We start from the raw sequence: 10,800 nt of genomic DNA, 5'->3' as shown, positions 1-10,800 counted from the left end.
CAGATTCCCCTTCACAAAATGAGCATCAATCTAATGTTAAAAATAGTTTTTCGAGTGAACTCCCGCTTTAAAGTTATACTAAAGCTTTGTTTTAAGCGGAGGTTCACCCATACCTTACACATTTTCCCCTTCGCTTTAGGCTCGTTTTGTCTAGGGGAATCGGCTATTTGTTTTAAAATATGATCCGTACTTACCCATTTACGAGATGCATCTTCTCCGTCGCTTCCGGGTATGGGCTGCAGGAATGGGCGTTCCTTCTTGATTGACAGTCTTCCGAGAGGCTTCCGACGGTCGCATCCATCGCGTCACGATTTTCCGAAAGAAGCCGAACGTCGGTGCGCAGGCGCAGTATAGAGCCGCACCGACGTTCGGCTTCTTTCGGCTACGAGTGACGCGATGGATGTGACCGTCGGAAGCCTCTCGGAAGACTGTCAATCAAGAAGGAACGCCCGCTCCCGAAGACCCATACCCGGAAGCGACGGAAGAAGATGCATCTCGAAAACGGGTAAGTACGGATCATATTTTAATACAAATAGCCGATTCCCCTAGACCGAACGAGCAGGAAGCTAAGGGGGGGGGGAAAAAAGGAATTGGTTGAACTCCCGCTTTAAAAAAAAAAAAAATAAAAAAAATAACAAACATGGGGGGCGTGTCCGGACGTGAGCGGGGATAGACGTGCCTCAGTGGAGCTCCGCTAGGCCTGAATACAACCTGCTGCCATCCCGGGTTAATACTCCACATTTGGCCCCAAATACAAACTATCCTGACTCCTGGACTTGCCCTGCACGATCCGCATACCTTATTGTGCCTTCGGACGAGCCGCCCACCTCGCAATACGGATCGAGACAAGCTCCACGCACGGGGGTCCGCCGCCATCTTGCGGCCTGCAAGGCCTCAGAACGCACCGGGCTCGTGTGCGGCGGCCGCGGGGCGATCATCTTTCGTTCCCCGACCCACTCTCCACTACCGACCGGGAATCGGAGCCCCGGATCAGCCAGCCACCCAATAGTCCGGGCCGGAACCGGCTCCCCTCCCGGAGGATCCGCCGCCACATTGAGGCCTGTGAGGCCTCCGGAATCGGCGCGCTGAAGTGACGTGATCGCGGGAGGAACGACGCCCTGCTCCGGACTAGTGCACCGCTGCCTCCCCGGACCAGGATCCCACAGCCAGGACACCCTGCACAGGGCTTCACTGTTGGAGGTGAGCGACAGCCATCTTTAAGCACCCATCGCCCCTCCGGCGGCCCTCCTCCCCCCCCCTTTTCCCAGACTCAGGCGCCACAACTTGAGGGCAGCTCTCGCCCGCCAGTGAGGGGACCTGGGGACCACCCCAGGGGTTCCCCTGTCCAAAGCAGCGTCAGCGGCCATCTTGCTACTCCCGTGCTGGGGGGGGGGGGGCGTCCATCTCCCTTCCTTGTGCCTCACACGCTTTGGGGCCCTCCTGGATACTCGGCCCGACCGCAGCATCGTGACGTCCTCTGCCCCCTGGACCGCCTGACGGACAGGCCGCGGCTCCGCCGCGAGGTACGGCGCCCATTTTGCTACTCCCGAACTTGGCTGACACTCGCCCCTGTCCTCGGCGCGCCCCACGCCATTGCCTAGACCGTACACGGGCAGTCCTTGACCCATAGACAGTGCAGCTGCGTCACCATTTCACCTATGGGGGCGTGTGGCTGAGGATGGTCGGCTGACGACATGCACTGCTGAGCTCTGTGCTCTCCCGACAACCGCAGGCTGTGTTCATACTAACTTGCACCCGATCTTCTGATGGCGGCTTCCAGCTCTGCATCTAGCGACCATACTGAATTGCAACAAGGCACTATCCAACGGTACATGCTACGCACAACAACACAGGATCCTCGAACAGGGAAAGACAAACTTTCAGCAAGCCGTACTCCGGGTAAAACTAAACCTTCTCCCCCGCCTGCAGCGAATTCATCAGCCGGCGGGGACGGCTCGGGCCCACACCCGTCTCCTCTGATGGACCTTCCAGATCCACTATCCGGTCCTGCATTGCCCCCTCCCGCTGGTGTAAGCACTGCCCCGGAGAGAATGCCTCTCCCGACCTCGGGGGGCGCTCCGGGCTCCACAACCACTGCCCTGCTCTCTGCCTTTCGGAATGATTTTGACTCCTGGGCCTCTAAATTGGAGGCTTCTCTCCATGTTGAACTGACCGCCCTTAAACAACGGGTCTCGGCATCGGAGGTCGCAGTTTCTACAATGGCTGCCACCCAGGATGACCATTCAGCCCGTATTGCGGCGCTTGAAAATGCATCTACAGTCCACCTCTCCCGTATACGACAACACCAGCTCCGAATTGAGGATGGGGAAAACCGGAGCCGCAGGAACAACATCCGGCTGCAGGGTGTCCCGGAGGCGACCTCGGGCACTGATCTCAAGCCCACTGTCACCGCTATCCTCAACCAGGTCCTGGGCAGGGAGGTTACATCCCCTATCGAATTGGACAGGGTGCATAGGGTGGGGGGCGATCGCGGGGACCGCCCTCGGGACGTCCTCTGCCGGGTACACTACTATACCCTGAAAGAAGAGATTCTACGCAAGGCCTGGCGCCTAGGCACACTGGACTTCCACGGATCCTCCATTCACCTATACCCGGATCTCTCCCGCAACACGCTGTACATGCGACGGGTGGTCCGCCCACTACTGGATGTGATTCGCCGAGCTGGTGCTTCATACACCTGGGGCCACCCCTTCAGCATCAAAGTGACCCGGGATGATAACCACAAGTTTGTCCTGTCGGATCCGGACCAACTCCCCGCCCTCTTTCTCTTCCTAGACGAGGACCCTGTCACCATCCCGAACTGGTTGGACCCTCCAGATGACCGTCAGCGGCTCCCGGGCCCTCCTCTTCAACGTCGAAGGTACCCACAATCTAGATCGGCGCCCCCCGTCACCAGAGAGAGGCGAGCCACGTCACCTGAAGACTGATCCGAGCTCTCTCAGTTGAGACCTGCACTAATCTTTCCTCCTTAATTTTTCATTTATTTTTTTTATTTTTATTTTTCTCTGTGACTTTTCACCCGTCAGGAGGGTACAGCTCCCACCCAGGACATCGATCAGGTTTGCCCTAAATATTTTTCCATTGCTCGGTGCTCTATTTTTATTCTATTTTTTCTTGTTTGCTCTTTCTACCAGTGGTCCCTTCCCATGAACTACCGATCATTGCCCCCCTTGAATACTGTTATTGGTTGGAATGTATCGCTTGACTTGAAGATCCCCCCACGGCCCCGGACTGGTGCAGTTGTGCTTGCCGGGGCTCTGGTGGGACAGTTAATAATAATAATGTTGCCTGTTAGTCTAGGATGGGGCCGCTCTCCTGATGTCGTTGTGCCCTTTCGGGGCCGTGGGCCTGCGGGTTGGCTTGGGGGTTCCTGGGCGCGGTCCTTTGGCCTGTCCTGGTGCCCCCCGGGGTCCCCTTGATACCGGTCTCGTGTGCCCCGGTGACCTGGGGCTCATGGGCCATGTCGGGGGCAGCTGGAGTGTGTTCGCATCGTTGCCTGGACCACGTCGAGGCGACGATCGGGGACGACACTGCCATGGAGGTTGCGGTGGTCTGCCGGGTAGTCCAGGGACCACATAGGACTACTTGTGCCTCTACTTTGTGCCTCTATATAGTCCTCAGCTAGTTTCTACCCTGTTGTTATTTTACCTATACCTTTCTATTGTTTAGGATGCCCGAATATACCAATGATATTTGCTATACACTATATTCTTTAGTAACTTGGAAGCTATGCACTAAATGTCATGGTTATCGGGTGTGTTACAATTATGTTTTGTATGCCTGCTAAGTTGCCGGGATCACAACTCGGCTGTTCTAACCCTGTTCTCTCTCCCTAAATAGGATTGGCACAGTCCGTGCCTAACGCGTGATTTTTCACGAAGTGTCCCGTTCTCTCGGACACTAGTAGTTTTTTTTTTTTCTCGAGCCACTGTTCCAAGGTGCTCTCTTTTATCAATCTCTTCCTCACCTTTCTTCTCCTCGCCTATTCCCTCCCTACTGTCTCCCTCTCCTTTTCTTTCTCACGCTCCCTACTCCTCCGCTCCAGCCTCCTTTCTCTCCCCCCCCCCTATTCCTTTTTGTCACTCCATCATGGCCCACACAATGGTTTCTCACCCCAAACTGCAATTCTGTTCCTACAACGTTAACGGCCTCAATGTTGCCTCCAAAAGAGGTCAAATCCTTTACCAAATGCACAAACGCCAAGTCAATGTGCTTCTGCTCCAAGAGACACATTTTCACTCCGCTTCCGCCCCTTCCTGTTCCAACAGATACTTCAATAGGTGGTTCCATAGCACTAACCCAACCCAGAAGGCTAAAGGAGTGTCCGTTGCCTTTCATAAGACGCTCCCCATAGAGGTGCTTGACCAGCTCTCTGACCCTGATGGAAGGTATGTTTTCGTGAAATTCCTGCTGTGGGGTACTAAATTTACGGTAGCTAACATCTATCTTCCTAATGTCAATCAAGTGTCGTCCGCGCTGAAATACTTGAGGATTCTGTCGGGATTCATGGAGGGTAAGCTCGTATTGGGAGGTGATTTTAACACCCCTTTGGAGCCACTATTAGATTCCTCCACCTCACGGTCGGGTGTCTCCTACCCGAAACTGAGGGCACTGAAGCGGGCACTCTTTGATATGCATCTTGTCGACGTTTGGAGGGTGCTACACCCCACATCCCGTGATTATACCCACTTCTCTCATGTACATCACACTTACAGTCGCATAGACTATCTGATGAGTGACCACAGCTGTCTGGATTGGTCTCCTGAATGCAATATAGACCCGATGGTCTGGTCTGACCACTCTCCTATCCACATGACGTTCTCGATGCCCTCCACTCCGGTTAGGGAGTGGACGTGGCGCTTGAATGATTCGTTACTTACGACTCCGGAGTGTGTGCAGAGGGTCTCTGATACGATATCTAACTTCCTTGCTGATCACGCCTCGGATACGACTGCTGCGCCCTTTCAATGGGAGGCACTAAAGGCCGTACTACGCGGAACCTTTATCCAAATGGGTGCGCGTCTGAAGAAGGAACGCTCGGCCGCCATAGAGGTGGCAGTCCGAACACTTAGAGACCTAGAAATTGATCACAAACGATCCCCGACGGCGTCAACACTATCGGAAGTGTCTAGGGCGCGATCACAACTCAGAGAACTATATGAGACCTCCGCGCGCACGTATGCGGATAAGCTTGCCTTCCATCAATACAAGTTCCAGGATAAGTGCGGCCGCTCGCTGGCTCGCTCCCTACATCCAAAGGGGTCTTCCGCCTTCGTGCCCCACATTCGGGGGGCGAGGGGAGAGTTGATCTCCACACCAACTAAGATGGCTGAGGAATTCAGGGACTTTTATCAATCCCTGTATAATATTCCTGCGACCCGGCCGACAGATTCCCCTTGTACTGGGGAGACTGATCAACTGTCATACATCTCGGACACAGCTCTTCCAACTTTGAATGCTGACACCATCGCTGATCTGGAAACCCCGGTCACGGAGGATGAAGTCGCCAGAGCTATAGCAGGTACGCCGGGCGGAAAGAGCCCGGGCCCAGATGGCTTCACTCCCAAGTTCTATAAATTATTCTCTGCCCTCCTCACGCCCTTTCTTACTAAGGTCTTCAACTCGCTGGCAGGGGGCTCAGGGTTTCCTCCACAGACACTTGAGGCCCACATCTCCCTCATTCCAAAGCCGGGCAAAGACCCTACACTATGCGCCAATTACAGGCCGATTTCCTTGATTGGTGTTGATCTGAAAGTCTTTGCTAAAATACTGGCAAATAGGTTACAGCCACTGTTGCCAGGGTTAATACACCTAGACCAGGTTGGCTTTGTGAGTGGCCGTGAAGCTAGGGACAATACCCTGAAAACCCTTCTCTTAACGGATTATGCCCGGTCTCATGATGTCCCATTATGCCTCTTAACGGTCGATGCTGAAAAGGCATTCGACCGAGTAGACTGGCAGTTCCTCCGACTTTCCCTACAACAAATAGGCTTGGGTCCTAATATGATGGCGAGGATAATGTCCCTTTACTCTTCCCCATCTGCTAGGGTTAGGTTGAATGGCTCGCTATCTCCGTCCTTCTCGATATCTAATGGGACTCGACAGGGATGCCCACTGTCCCCCCTCCTATATGTTCTTACCATGGAACATTTAGCCATTGCTCTACGTAACAATCCCTCGGTCCAGGGCATCACGATCGGGCCCACCCATACTAAACTCGCCCTCTTCGCGGATGACCTGCTCTTGTTCGTGACACACCCACATACATCCTTGCCCTCAGTGCTACAGGAGTTCCACAAATTTGGAGCAGTTAGCAATTTTAAGGTAAACTACACTAAATCGGAAATCCTTAACATATCTTTGTCCAAGTCAGACCTACGGAGACTATCGTCTACCTTTTCCTTCAAAACTGGTTCCACCTCCATTAGGTACCTAGGAATTCAAATTCCGGCGGATCCAACCCAACTATTCTCTCTGAACTTTACCCCCCTGCTTCTCAGAACCCAAGCAGACTTAATCACTTATGCGGCCAAACGGCTCTCATGGCTAGGTAGAGTGAACGCCCTGAAGATGGATGTTCTCCCTAGGTTTCTTTATTTGTTCCAAACCATTCCCATTCATATACCTAACTCGTACTTCAAGAAGCTACGCCGGATGTTCTCCAAATTCATTTGGAATGCTGCCCGTCCCAGAATACGATATGAAACATTATCTCTTCCAAAGGTTAGGGGGGGAGCTGGAGCCCCAGACGCCTCCTTGTACCATAAGGCTGCGGTGCTCACTCGCATACTGGACTGGTTCCATCACTCTTCAACCAAGCTCTGGGTTCAGTTGGAGGGCCATATAAACCCTGTTGAACTTTCCGCTCTCCCTTGGACCTCACCCACGGTTCGGGGGGGTTCGGGCCCTTTCGGCGACCTTACTCGTCAAACGATCCAGATCTGGGATCGCCTGCGATCTAGAAGGGGCCTGTCGAACCACGTGGGGCCTATGACTCCCTTCTTCGGGACCCCGGCCTTTCCGCCGGCCATGTCCGTAACAAGATTTGGTCCATGGCGAAAGGAGGACCATGGGAGGCTTGCCCAGGTCATACGTGCGGACCCCACCCTGAGGACCGATACCCCGACCGATTCGACCTCTAGACACCCCATGCGGTGGCTTCAGAGACAACAGATTACCTCTTACATTCGAACCTTCACATCCATTCCGGACATTCTTGCTGAACCGACAGAGTTTGAGGCGCTGCTTCTGCAGGCGGATCCTCCGACACATGTGGTATCTCAGCTCTACACCCTGTTGCTCAGTCTCTTCTCCCCTGGCCCCCCGCCGTTTACGGTGGCCTGGGAGACGGACCTACGCCACTCTATTTCCCCTATTGACTGGAAGAAGTGTTTTGTCCTGACACACAAATTATCCTTGGCCACTAAGACCCAAGAGAAGGGGTTCAAGTTATTAACGAGATGGTATAGATGCCCAACGACTATCCATCATTTCAATCCGACAGTGCCGGAGGTCTGCTGGCGGTGTCTTAAATCCCAAGGAACCATGCTCCACATTTGGTGGGAATGCCCTCCTGTACAGGGATTCTGGCAGCGGATTTTCAAACTATACTGCAAACTGATGGCGACCTCTATTCACCCTTCCCCTGAGATGGCTCTCTTATCTATACTTCCTGGCACGTTCAAATCCATCAAAAATGATGTACTACGACACTTTCTGGCGGCGGCCAGAGTGGTGATCCCCCGTCATTGGAGATCGACAATCACGCCTTCCCTAGGGGATTGGGCTGTTGAAGTGGACCGCATTAGGGACCTGGAGCGTCTGTTGGCGGAGGAGGGTGGTAAAAGCGAGCAGTTTTCTCTCATCTGGACTTCATGGTCCATGTTCCGATACTCCTCTGAGTTTATCTCTTGGGCCGAGCGTGGCGTGGATGATGTGACCCAGGCGCCATGATGGAGTGACTCTTGTCCCTTGCTTCTTGTTCCCTATCTCTCTACCCCCCCCTTGTCTTCCCTGCTTCCTCTTCTCCTTAACTTGCTCTCTACATACTGCCTTAGGAATGCATAGAGCTAACGTATCCTGGCCTCGACCCACATATTGTTATTAATTCGTTCTGTGACCCCATAGGTCCTACTCTACTTGCAGATCCATGTAAGATCCCTCCTGATGTGCCGCGTGCGGTGCAACACTGGACCCCTCACTAATATGCGGTTAATTGTTACAATTACTGTTTACTCTATATATCTGAGGATTACATAGCTGATCGGCCCGATGGTGGTTCACACACACATGCTCTCATTCCTGTTTTCCATGTAACCTAGACATGCTCTTGTTATGTCAAACTTGATGCTTACTGTTGATGTAGTCATTGATACTGTTTACACTGATTGAGATGTTATCTGTCTTCCTGTCTCTCTTTCTTCTGAATAAAATAAGATTGAATTAAAAAAATAACAAACATGTCATATTTACCTGCATTAGATAGCCCCCTAGGAGAAGCACTCTCAAAAGGGGGTTACTCTGCGGGCGCGCTCCTGAGTCATTCATTCGGTGTCCAGAGACGCTGAGTGCAATACTTGGCCCTGCCCCCCCACGTCATTGGATTTGACAGCAGCGGGAGTCAATGGCTGCGCTGCTATCAATGCATTTTTTTTGTAAGTATATGTTTGGGGGTAAGAAGTAAAAAAAAAAAGCTTTAGTAACCCTTTAATGTGAGTATATCATTTTTAAACTGCCCACAAGATGGCACTTCCCTTTCTATACTGGGTTTACCCACAAGCGGTGGGTGGAAGCATATGCAACACGGACAGTAATCACACGCATTCCTGTTCAAACGCATGCGATTCTTTGCAGTGTGATTTGCACCCATTCATTTTGTAATGACACAAATCGCACCGCAAGGTATCGGTATTGGTGAGTACTTGATCAAAAGTATCGGTACTTGTCGATAAAAATAAATAAAATAAAACCAGTATGGGTGAAACCCTAATTTCAGCTTTAGATTGATTATTCCTATCACAAGAGATCAACTAGATAATAGTATGGTCACCATAAGATTGTAACGTATGGTGAGGTTAACTCAATGCAATCATTTGGATTGGTAAAAGTTCTTTCCTTTGATCTGACCTTGGGATAGAAGACATCAGAGTGCAGATTATATAGGAATAATAAAGCTCAATTCCTCTTTACCATCCAACACATCCCCAGTATACAAAGATTGCCTACCAGTTTCATCACCAATAAATCAGCTGAAAATCTCATACACTGACAATGGTAAAACGTCAATCAATGTAGAAATACACAATACAGAACGCCCTCACCAAGGAGCACCAACTTACCCTCTGTCAGTGGACTAAGGCTGAGTGTCTACGGGTCACATGACCAGCACACGAGTACCTTCCGCCATAGAGACATTGCACTACACAGCATTGCTCCCCGGTGTGTCAGGGACACATACAGTCACGTGGGTGATCCTCTTCCTGGTATCCGCTAGGGGCGAGTACGCTCGTGCCACCTTCTGTCTTCACTGAGCATGCGCACCTCTTCTGCGCACGCTCACATCGCTACCTTCGTCTTCATACATGCCACCCTGATTACAGTGTAGCGCCGCCTCGTTCTGTCAACCTCTTCTAGACGGTCATTCCATTAACCCCCCCCCCCCCCCCCCACACCATAACAGCTTTTCGTTCCATTAACCTCCCCTGTGCCCTGTCAGGACAGGTGCTTGACTATTTTGTGCCCTAGGCAAGACCAGCTACTTGCAACCCCCCAAAAAACTGTACACATTGACTGCACATAACGCCCCCAACCCTTCCTGTATAAACTGCCCCCTTTAATCCTTCACCCCCCATTCCTGCACACACTGCCCCCCTTTAATCCTTCACCCCCCATTCCTGCACACACTGACCCCCTTTAACCCTACCCTCTTCCTGTATACACTGCCCCCCTTTAACCCTACCCCCTTCCTGTATATACTGCCCCCCTTTAACCCTACCCCCTTCCTATATACACTGCCCCCTTTAACCCTACCCCCTTCCTGTATATACTGCCCCCATTTAACCCTACCCCCTTCCTATATACACTGCCCCCTTTAACCCTACCCCCTTCCTGTATACACTGCCCCCTTTAACCCTACACCCCCTTCCTGTATACACTGCCCCCTTTAACCCTACACCCCCTTCCCATATACACTGCCCCCTTTAACCCTACCCCCTTCCTTTATATACTGCCCCCCTTTAACCCTACCCCCTTCCTATAAACACTGCCCCCTTTAACCCTACCCCTTCCTGTATATACTGCCCCCATTTAACCCTACCCCCTTCCTATATACACTGCCCCCTTTAACCCTACCCCCTTCCTGTATATACTGCCCCCATTTAACCCTACCCCCTTCCTATATACACTGCCCCCTTTAACCCTACCCCCTTCCTGTATATACTGCCCCCCTTTAACCCTACCCCCTTCCTATATACACTGCCCCCCTTTAACCCTACCCCCTTCCTATATACACTGCCCCCTTTAACCCTACCCCCTTCCTGTATATACTGCCCCCCTTTAACCCTACCCCCTTCCTATATACACTGCCCCCTTTAACCCTACCCCCTTCCTGTATACACTGCCCCCCTTTAACCCTACACCCCCTTCCTGTATACACTGCCCCCCTTTAACCCTACACCCCCTTCCTGTATACATTGCCCCCTTTAACCCTACACCCCCTTCCTGTATACACTGCCCTCTTTAACCCTACACCCCCTTCCTTTATACACTGCCCCCCTTTAA

At 52.1% G+C, this 10,800-nt stretch overlaps 1 protein-coding gene across 2 annotated transcripts in view; it reads right to left on the bottom strand.

Moving 5' to 3' along the window:
• MPV17L2 (MPV17 mitochondrial inner membrane protein like 2) overlaps positions 1-9,550 on the bottom strand; it is a 32,982-nt gene extending 23,432 nt beyond the window's left edge. Inside the window, exon 1 of one of the 2 annotated variants that reach the window (XM_040326917.1) lies at positions 9,360-9,550. The gene's annotated coding sequence lies outside the window, so the exon portion shown is untranslated. The remainder of the gene's footprint in view (positions 1-9,359) is intronic. The other variant, XM_040326921.1, reaches the window with a different exon arrangement.
• Positions 9,551-10,800: the final 1,250 nt, after the last annotated feature.

This window comes from Rana temporaria, chromosome 1 (genome assembly GCF_905171775.1).
Source record: "Rana temporaria chromosome 1, aRanTem1.1, whole genome shotgun sequence".
Taxonomy (NCBI): domain Eukaryota; kingdom Metazoa; phylum Chordata; class Amphibia; order Anura; family Ranidae; genus Rana; species Rana temporaria.
This window is presented reverse-complemented; position numbering and strand designations above follow the sequence as displayed.